Raw genomic sequence first — 10,610 nt, forward strand, 5'->3', positions numbered from 1 at the left:
AATCTGTTTAACACAAACAGGCGCACATGTACACCCTGCTGGGATACCGAGCTATGAAGCAAGCTCAGGAGCTAAGCTTGCTTCATAGCGAGTGTCAGGTTAGGCAGCTGTTATGGGGCCCTTGGGGGAGGGGGGCCCGGAGATGCACAGGGAAGATAAGAGCCGTCCTGTGTCCTTCTGCTTAACCCCTTATGTACTGCTGTGTGTAAGTGACCCAAAGTTTATTTACACAATGCAATACAAAAAAGGGTTAAAGAGCAGTAGACAAGGAGATCTCTGCTTCACTGCTCTGATAACCCCTGACCTGTATTGTCCTTAGCTCCTGCAGAGGTCAGGGTTATCAGTGCACTAGCCATCTCATTCTCTTTTGATTTAACCTTTTTTTTTTAAGACTTTTGTGACTGCTACTGGCCACAAAAGATTTTATTTTTTGGCCACATCACCGAGCCAATATATAAATATGCAGTACTTTGTGTTGTGCGGGGGTTTGCTATGGGGCCCCATGAATCCTAGCTACACCCCTGTTCATAGCTGGTGAGGAATGGCTGCTATTAGCATCCGGGCTCTCACCATCAATGGTGGGTCGCTGCCATTAACCCCTTAAACGCAGCAATTTGCAGTGTTTAAGTGTTAGCGACAGGAGCAGTTCGTGTCACTTACTGATCGGGACCCCTGCAGATTGCATTTTCTGATCACTGCTATGTCATTGTAATCTAATAATTGCATGTAAAAGTCCCCTGGGGGACTTAAAAAGTATAAGAAAAAAAAGCGTTTTTTTTTTAACCCCTTAAGGACAGAGCCTGAAATGGCCTTAAAGGGGTTGTCCGGCGAAAAAAAATTATTCACAGAATAACACACATTACAAAGTTATACAACTTTGTAATGTATGTTATGTCTGTGAATGGCCCCCTTCCCCGTGTCCCACCACCCCCACCCGTGTACCCGGAAGTGTGGTGCGCTATACATTACCTGTCGCGTGCCGACCACGGTCTCCGATCGTCAGCAGTGACGTCTTCTTCGGGAGCTTGGCGGATCTTCCCGAGTGCTGGCCGCCCTCTGCAGCGTCATCCGAAGCTCAGCCGCGATTGGCTGAGCATAACTGTGCTCAGCCAATCGCGGCTGAGCAGCTGATGACGTGGCCGCGTCATCAGCCGCTCAGCCGCGATTGGCTGAGCACAGTTATGCTCAGCCAATCGCGGCTGAGCTTCGGATGACGCTGCAGAGGGTGGCCGGCACTCGGGAAGATCCGACAAACTCCCGAAGAAGACGTCACTGCTGACGATCGGAGACCGTGGACGACACGACATGCGGTGAGTATAATGCACCACACTTCCGGGTCTAGCGTGGGTGGGGGGAAACACGGGGAAGGGGGCCATTCACAGACATAACATACATTACAAAGTTGTATAACTTTGTAATGTGTGTTATTCTGTGAATAATTTTTTTTCGCCGGATAACCCCTTTAAGGACAGGGACAATTGTCACTTTTGCGTTTTTGTTTTTTCCTCCTCTCCTTCTAAGACCTATAATGCTTTAAATTTTCCACCTACAGGGCTATGTGAGGGCTTGTTTTTTTCAGGAGCAGCTGTACTTTGTAATGGCATCTTTCAATCTGCCATTAAATGAATGACGGAACCCCCAAAATATCATTCATGCGGTAAACTTGGGTCAAATTTTGGGGGGCTTCCATGTTTACGTAATCCACTTTGCGGTAAAACTGTCACTTTTCCTTTATTTTATAGGTCGGTCTGAACACGGTGATATGCATATTTACTAGGTTTTCTTACGTTTTACTATTTTTATTAGCAGTAAAACTTTTTTTTTTGCAAATAGGCATATTTAAAATGGTTGTATTGTGACTCCTATAGCGCATTTATTTTTTCACTTATGGGGTCGTAGTTTTTATTAGTAACATTTTTTTCTAGATCAAATGTATTGATCGCATTTTATTAATTTTTTTTTCACTCCGTTCACCGTGCGGGAAAAGTATTGTTTTATTTTAATAGATTGGACGATTACGTATGCTACGGTGTATAATATGTTAATTAACTTTATTACTTTTTATGTGTTTTATGTATGCAATGGGAAGGGGGGGGGGTGATTTTCACTTTTATTGGGGGAGGGGCTTTGGGGCACTTTGTAAAATTTTTATTTATTTATTTATTTTACACTTTTATAGTTCCCTTAGGGAACTATCTTATACATACAATAGATCAGTAACACTGATCCCTGCTATGCCATAGCATTGCAGGGATCAGTGTTATCTGTGATCTTCTGATTCAGCCTGCCTGTGGCAGGCTGAATCAGAACACCGATCTGAGGACTGCACGGAGGAAGGTAAGAGACCTCAGGCAGTCAGGAAAAGCAATCTTTAAGTGACCGGAAATGCTCCAGTCACTTATACTTAAACGGCGCGGTCACGGCGCGATCACAGCGTTCAAGGGGTTAATGGCGGGCGGCCGCGCGATTGCGGCGGCCCGCCATTGAGGGTGAGGGCCTGGCTGCAGATAGCGGCCAGTCCTTACCCGGTATGGGGCGGGCTCAGCTCGTGAGCCCGCTCCATAGCCCGGGACCGCTCCAGGGCGTACATTTACGTCCTTCTGCGTTAAGTCCCAGGCAGTGAGGGCGTAAATGTACGCCCGTTTTCGTTGAGGGGTTAAATATGCCTAAGCCCCTCCCCCAATAAACGTATAAATAAATAAAACACATAAAAATATTAAAATTAATTAACGCATTATGTACCGTAACATCAGAAATTGTACAATCTAATAAAATAAAACAATATTAGGATTGGTGATTTTTATTACATTTTATATATAAAAAATGTAATAAAAAGTTATATATACTCCAATCTACACAAATATAATACTAATAGAGACTAGAGATAATGGCACAAAAAAAATATGCCCCATACAGTCCCGTAGGTGAAAAAATAAAAGCGCTATAGGAGTCACAATAGGGCCATTTTAAACAAACCTATTTGCAAAAAAAGATTCTATTGTTAATAAAAATTACAAAAGTACAACATTAGAAAAACTATACAGTGGGCCCTCAACATCAGTGGCGTAGCTACAATGAAGACAGGCAAGGCGACTGACAGGAAGGGGGCCCAAGGAAGCCTGCCCTGCCTTCATGGTAGGTACCCTGCTCCCCCAGGGGTCCAGAGAGGAAGAGGGACCCCCACTGCACTGTTCAGCCCCCTCACTGTAGTGCCGGGTGAGCGGGCTGAACAGAGGAGCAGGACCTGCCAGACGGCACAGGAGAGGGATGAAGGACCTTTGGGTCACATGACCCAAAGGTCCTTAATACTTCTATGTGAAGATCAGCCCGGACTACAGGAGGAGGAGGGGGGAAGCCTGGAGCTGTAAGTGCTGTGTATGTGTGTCAGTGTGTGTACATATGTATCTGTGGGTATATGTATATGTCAATATGTGTATGTAACTTTGGCTATATGTGTGTGTGTGTGTGTGTGTGTGTGTGTGTGTGTATGTCAGCAATGTCTGTAGCACTGGTGTATATGTGTGTGTTTGTGTATGTCAGCAATGTCTGTAGCACTGGTGTATATGTGTGTGTTTGTGTATGTCAGCAATGTCTGTAGCACTGGTGTATATGTTTGTGTATGTCAGTAGTGTCTCAAGTGATTGACAGGTTTGCTCCCAAAGATGTTCTGCAGCAGCTTCTATTAATGTTGGGCTCTAATAAAAGAACTCACCACTAATATCTGCTGCATTTTCTTTTATTTCTGGTTGAGTATTTCTTATTACACTGAGATGATTTCCCTGTGTACAGTCTATTCATGGTGTATACATCAGCACTAGTGTAATCACATTACAGCGTATATATGTGTGTATGTCAGTGGCGTTTCTGTATATACGTTAATGGTGCCTCTGTGTGTGTATATGTGCGTCATTGTCTGTGTTTGGCGGGGGAAGGGGGGCGTACAGGATTCATGGGGCCCCATACAGTTTTTTGCTATGGGGCCCCATGAATCCTAGCTACGCCCCTGCTCAACATACTATATTAATTGTTTCCAGGACAATCATTGTATGTTGAAACCATTGTATGTTGGGACCAAAACTCTATGGAAAACTGGTAATTGGTTCTAAATCCCCCAAAATGAGAAAAAAAAGGAAAATTTAAAGGAAAAAAAGCAGCTAATATATATTTAAACGGATCCCACGGGGTCCCAGAAAAAGAAAATAAAGCCGTCATCACCTGGTGCCCAGGTAAAGAGCAGTACAGGACATGTAGTATCACACTATACTGTAGAGAGAAGATACCAGACACACAGCAGTACAGGACATGTAATATCACACTGTACTGTAGAGAGGAGATACCAGACACACAGCAGTACAGGACATGTAGTATCACACTGTTCTGTAGAGAGGAGATACTAGGCACACACAGCAGTACAGGACATGAAGTATCACACTGTACTGTAGAGAGGGGATACTAGACACACAGCAGTACAGGACATGTAGTATCACACTGAACTATAGAGAGGAGATACCAGACACACAGTAGTACAGGACATGTAGTATCACACTGTACTATAGAGAGGAGATACCAGACACACAGCAGTACAGGACATCTGTATCCCAGGTGGTAGTCTTAATTAAAAGACAAGTGCGGGTGGGGCGATTTTTTTGTAAAAGTGCCAGGGAGGGAGAGGATGAAAGAATTAGATTTGCATTTCCAGGGAAATACATGGGAGAAAGTTATCAAACTAAAAAGTTGTATTTTTTGGTGTAAAATGGCCAGATGCAAATTAATTTATTCGCATCTGGCCATTTTACGCCACCTTCGCCAGTGGGGCGGGGAGGGGGTGTGGAGGGGGCAGAACGGGGGGGGGGGCTAGGTGGACTCAGGGTCCGCTTCATTTATAATTTTTCGTAGCTCTGAGCTGGCGTAGGTTTGAAAATATTCGCACGGCCGGCCTCCGTGCGATCAGGATTTATGTAGAGGCAATGCGCCTCTACATAAATCCCCTGAGCACCGTTGCTGCGGGGACATTTGTAAGCCAGGCGTAAAAAACGCCGGACTTCATAAATGTCCCCCATAGTGCTTGAAAAGAGCACCCCTTTAACAGTGACTTCCATTTAAGGGAAAATTTAACCCTTGATACCCTCCCTTTAAGAGTGACTTAGGTACCGTCCCTTTAAAAGCGACTTGGGTAACCTTCCTTTAAGAGCGACTTGGGTACCGTCCCTTTAAGAGCGACTTGGGTACCGTCCCTTTAAGAGCGACTTGGGTCCATCCCTTTAGGAGCGTCTTGTGTACCGCCCCTTTAAGAGCGACTTGGGTACCGCCCCTTTAAGAGCAGCTTGGGTACCGCCCCTTTAAGAGTGGCTTGGGTACTGTCCCTGTAAAAGTAAAAGAGATTTGCTACATGGCTGGCTCAGCTCTGCTACGTAGTGCAGGTGTCGGCTCTGCTACACGGCTGGCTCAGCTCTTCTATGTAGTGCGGGTATTGGCTCTGCTGCACTGCTGGCTCTGCTCCTTTACTGACTGAACTCTGCTACTTATAGCAGGTAAAGATCATTGCTTGGTTACCGTGACAATCTTACTCATGTCAGTGAGACAAAATCGTTAAGGACCTTCCATCTTCTACGTCTTCTATTGGCCAATAGTGGACATATAGTGACTGTGTGAATGTTGTGATACATTGACTGACAAGACCTTAGAATTTCTATTGGCTGCTATATTTCAGCTATTTGCATATGTGCTGTGATTGGCTGTTAGTGTTTACAGTGTGGCCATTATTTCCAATGGGCCATTATTTTCTATAGGAAATTAGGGGTCTTTAAACATACATTTCTTAAAAGCGGCAAATCCAATCACCAAAACCAAAAATAGATAGCTTACCTGTCACCGCCAAGGGCTTCGAAACGCCACTTGAAAGGAGTCTGTGTGCAAAGCGTTTCGGGCTGTATTAATCGCAGAAGAATGGCTAGAAGAAGCGGAAGAAGAAGAATCCGGATTACAATATAGTGCTTTTTCAAGCACTATAATTAACATGCTCTCACCTCCCCGAGTCCAGTGCTGATGCCGAAGTACCACACCGGTCCCCCACAAAGAGAAAAAAATAGAGAAAAGACCCGATTCAAGAAGGCTTTACACTGTTTATATTAAACAAAATAATTACAATTTTAGGTTTTCCCACTTTTTTTTTTAAATGATGGAAATAATGTGTTTAAAAACCTTGCTGAATCTGGGCCTCTGGCTTTTTCCAAGACACGCTTACATATCAACACCAGGTTGTTGTTTCAACAAAGTGAAAAGACGCAACCCATGCATGCATCTCTTTGGGTGTTTAAGCCATCTTCAGTTTAATTGAACACAGAAAGGGGATACCCCTGATGGGGTATGGGAGTGACCATCCCACCCTCACTTTGGTGACTCCCAAAAAACCTCACCCTATCGGTGCATTCACATGTCGCTCTAGAGCTACTGCGTTAAACTATTAGTGGATATTTATGCCCGTCAGTTCCATGTCGACTTTGGGAAATATGCAGTTTCAGTCTTGAACTAGGTATTTGCGCAATCAATTGTGTATTCTGTTCTGGAGTAATACTGCAGCCTTGTGGAACTTCTGTGCCAGGGCCTTGTTGTTTTGGGCCTACACGTTCCCTTCTCGACCTTTTCACTCCTGACCCAGCATCCTTAGATGCAAGTGGACGCTGGGTTGGTGGCACAAATTGTACTTGCTGCTCCTGATGATGATGTTACACATGGCTGCCAGGTGGGGTTGATCGCTTCATCTTCTTCTATCTCCTCCTCATCATAGTCAGGGACGAAGTTCTCCTCCCTCAACTTATCGTCAGCCATGCAGTACAAGCCTATACTGCGGCTACAACCTGCCCGTTCCTCATTCTGCTCACTGCTCTCATGTGACGGTCTAACTTCTCCTCCTCCATGACATTCTCTATATTGAATCTTTAGGAGTCCAGCCATTGTGAGAAACTGACAAGGGTCTGGCGTGCAGATGGTACTGGCACTGTAGTGCCAGGAATGTCACATGGACCTGCAGATGCACCCTGGCCACTGACATTGGTTGAAGGTTTTTTTTAACATGATGGTACTGTACAGCCACTCACTTTCTAGTCAGAAAAAAAGCTCTATTTTTTTATGGCTATACTGGCTGCACTGCTGATTATTATATACCCACCCAGTCCCACAATACACCCACAATAGACCATCAATACACCCACAATCGGCCCACAATCAGCCCTCCTCAGGCCTTCCCTACTCGTGGCATGTCTGTACAGGTCTCATGGGTGGAATGTGTACAATGACGTGGGCGCGAAGAGGAGCACTCTGTGACTGGCAAAACTGATCTAAGTAAGAGAAGGGGTAATTGCGTGTGTGTGTGGGAGGGGGAGCGGAGAGGGTTAATTGCAGGCAGAGGGGGTTATGTAGGTGTGTAGATGGTGAGGGACAAATGGGGTTAATTGCAGGTGTTAAGAGGGTTAAATGAAAGCGTAATTGAAGGGGGTTAATTAACTGTAAATACAACTGGGGATATTTTACTATGTGAGGGGTACAGCAGGGACATTATTACTATGGAGGACACGGAATGGGGCATTATTACTATATGGGGGCAGAGCAGGGGCATTATTACTATATTGAAGAACAGAAGGGAGCACTATTACTATATTGGGGTGCACAACAGGGGGCATTATTACTATATGGAGGGCACAGCAGGGGGCATTATTACTATATAGGGACACAGCAGGGGCATTATTACTATATGGTGGGCACATCAGGGAGCGTTAATATATGGAAGCACAGCAGGGGGTTATATTACTATATGAAGGTAGGGCTGGGGGATTAATCAAATTAATTTGATTAATTTGCCCAGGATTTTAGAATCGATTCGATTTTCAAAAAAACCCATTGTGGGCTGTGATGTGCGCGGCGGGCTGTGAGGAGAGAGGTGTGTGGCGGGCTGTGAGGAGAGAGGTGCGCAGCGGGCTGTGAGGAGAGGTGTGCGGCAGGCTGTGAGGTGCGTGGCGGGCCATGAGGAGAGAAATGCACGGAGGGCTGTGAGGAGAGAGATGCACGGTGCAGCGGGCTGTGAGGTGTGAGGTGCGTGGTGGGCTGTAATGTGAGAGGTGCGTCGTGCTGTGAGGAGAGAGCTGCGCGGTGGGCTGTGAGGAGAAAGGTGTGCGGTGGGCTGTGAGAAGAGAGGTGAACGGTGCGGCGGCTGTGAGGAGAGAGGTGCGTGGCGGGCTGTGAGGAGGGAGGTGTGCGGGGGGCTGTGAGGAGAGAGGTGCGCAGTGTGGCGGGCTGTGACGTATGTGTTGCGACGAAGTGTGCGGAAGGCAGTACGGAGATCGGCGGGCAAGCGGGTCGGGCAGTGCGCTGCGGTGTGGGGTCAAGCAAGCAGTTTCGGCAATGTGGTGTGGGGCGGGTGAACGGTTCCAGCGGTGTGTGCAGGTCCCCGATCTTTGGAGGAGGCCACAGGGACTGCAGAATAGGATGATCGCATCGCTGTGGGTGCTGGAGCTGTACAGGGGGATCGGGGGGTGCAGTGCAGACCCCTAAACCTGCTGTACAGCTCCAGTAATGGCAGCACTCACCCTATTCTGCAGTCCCTGCGACCTCCTCCAGAGACCGGGGACCTGCATGTGCATCAGGGAGGGGAGCGTGTGCGCCTATGTGAGAGGAGGAGGGCTATGTGCCCAGTCACCGCTTGTCCGCCACAGTCATCTTCAGTTACCCCCAGCTGCCCCATTCCTCCTCAGTCACCCTCCCCCCCGCTGCCTCAGTCCCCTTCAGTCACACCCAGCTGCCCCAGTCCCTCTTAGTCACTCCCTTAGTCTGCCCTAGTGCCCCTCAGTCTGCCCTAGCTGCCCCAGTCCCCCTTAGTCTGCCCAAGCTGCCCCAGTCACCCCCACTGCTTAGTCCCTCTCAGTCTGCCCCTGTCCTCCTCATTCTGCCCATCCCCCTCAGTCTGCCCCTGTCCCCTTCAGTCTGCCCCAGCTGCCCCAGTCCTCCTCCGTCTGCCCCAGTCCCTACTACACCCTTCATCTGTACCTGTACTACTACACCCCTTATCCCCTATACATCCTCCACTACTACACCCTACCTAGATGGAGGCACATAGTGGCACATATCTAGCAAAGCTACTTATATTGGGCACAGAGGGGGCTTGTATATTATATGAGGTGCAGAGGGGGCTTGTCTACTACATGGGGGTACCGGGGGAGCACTGTTACCATGGGAATCAATACAGTTGTCTCAAACGTCATTAAAATAAAATCTAATGCTGCAAGGAGAAAATTCTCTGTTTATTTAGCAAAAAAGAAAAAAAAAATCAAGATTTAAATCGAGAATCGAACACATTTTTTTTTTTTTTAATCGAGATTTTATTTTTTGGCCATATTGCCCAGCCCTATATGGAGGGGCACAGTAGAGAGCATTTTTACTATATGGGGGCACAGAAGAGGTATTATTATAATATGGGGGAACAGCAGAAAGAATTTTTACTATATGGGGGGCACAGCAGAGGACCTTATTACCATATTGGGCACAGCAGGGGGAATTATTACTATATGGGGGCACAGCAGAGAGCATTATTACTATATGGAGGCACAGCAGGGGATCCTCCATACAGGAGACAACCCACATACCTACTGAATTTACTGCACATGACACCAAATAGCAGAATTACAACTTTGGGAGCCTATAAGTGGGGAAAAGGGAAGGAAGTTGCTGGAAAAGTGTGAAGCCTAAGATGTATTTTTGGCAGGTTCTGGCAAGAACTCATCATGGTGGTTTGGGCCCAATGTAGTGAAAAAGGAAAAGCGAATGCCTCAGGTCAAAGAAGTTGTCACCTGTGGGTCAACGAATGAGCTTTTGTTTTTTTTATTGGTATTTTGTAGCACGCTACCTGGTAAGGGTGCCCTGAGAATTTTTTTTTCTCAAGAGGGGTTTGGTGATTACTGTATTTACCACCACAATTCTAAGTGTCAGCAGTTTGAAACGTAAATTAAATATAACAGATTCACTTCAAGGCTATGTTCCCACACAGTATTGCTAAGTATTTTGCAACCAAAACCAGGAGCGGTCTGAAAACACAGAAAGGCTATGTTTGCACACTGTTAAAATTGGGTGGATGGCCACCATTTATTAATAAATTACATATGTTTGAAAATAATGACAATTATTTGCCATTAAATGACGGCCATCCACTTAATTTCAACAGTGTATGAACATAGCCTTTCTGTGTTTTCAATCCACTTTTGGTTTTGGTTGCAAAATACTTAGCAATACTACTGTGTGGGAACATGGCCTAATTATTCTTAGTAATACAAGGTACTATATATATATATATATATATATATATATATATATACAGAAGTACATGTAAATAAAGTATTATACTTACAGATAGATTCTTCTTCAACCTGCTTTTTTTTAAAACTTACGTTAGAAGAGAATAGCTTTATATAGAAGCCACCTGTAACTCTTTCTTTAGGGGTGGAATTCAAGAGAACTTATGACCTTGTATTAATTGACTGATTTAAATGAAATGTTGGTTTCTCAAGGATAAGTTTCTTCTGAGTAAACATGTGAGATATATTACAGCTGGCATGACTAGTACA

The 10,610-nt window shown here is 45.7% G+C and overlaps 1 protein-coding gene across 3 annotated transcripts in view; it reads right to left on the minus strand.

Annotated features, from left to right (window-relative positions):
* LOC138769512 (32 kDa beta-galactoside-binding lectin lec-3-like) overlaps positions 1-10,426 on the minus strand; it is a 39,101-nt gene extending 28,675 nt beyond the window's left edge. For all 3 annotated transcript variants that reach the window (XM_069948046.1, XM_069948045.1, XM_069948044.1), the window contains exons 1-2: positions 10,394-10,426; positions 5,866-5,950 (exon numbers count right to left, since the gene is read on the minus strand). The gene's annotated coding sequence lies outside the window, so the exon portion shown is untranslated. The remainder of the gene's footprint in view (positions 1-5,865; positions 5,951-10,393) is intronic.
* Positions 10,427-10,610: the final 184 nt, after the last annotated feature.

This window comes from Dendropsophus ebraccatus, chromosome 12, assembly GCF_027789765.1.
Source record: "Dendropsophus ebraccatus isolate aDenEbr1 chromosome 12, aDenEbr1.pat, whole genome shotgun sequence".
NCBI lineage: Eukaryota > Metazoa > Chordata > Amphibia > Anura > Hylidae > Dendropsophus > Dendropsophus ebraccatus.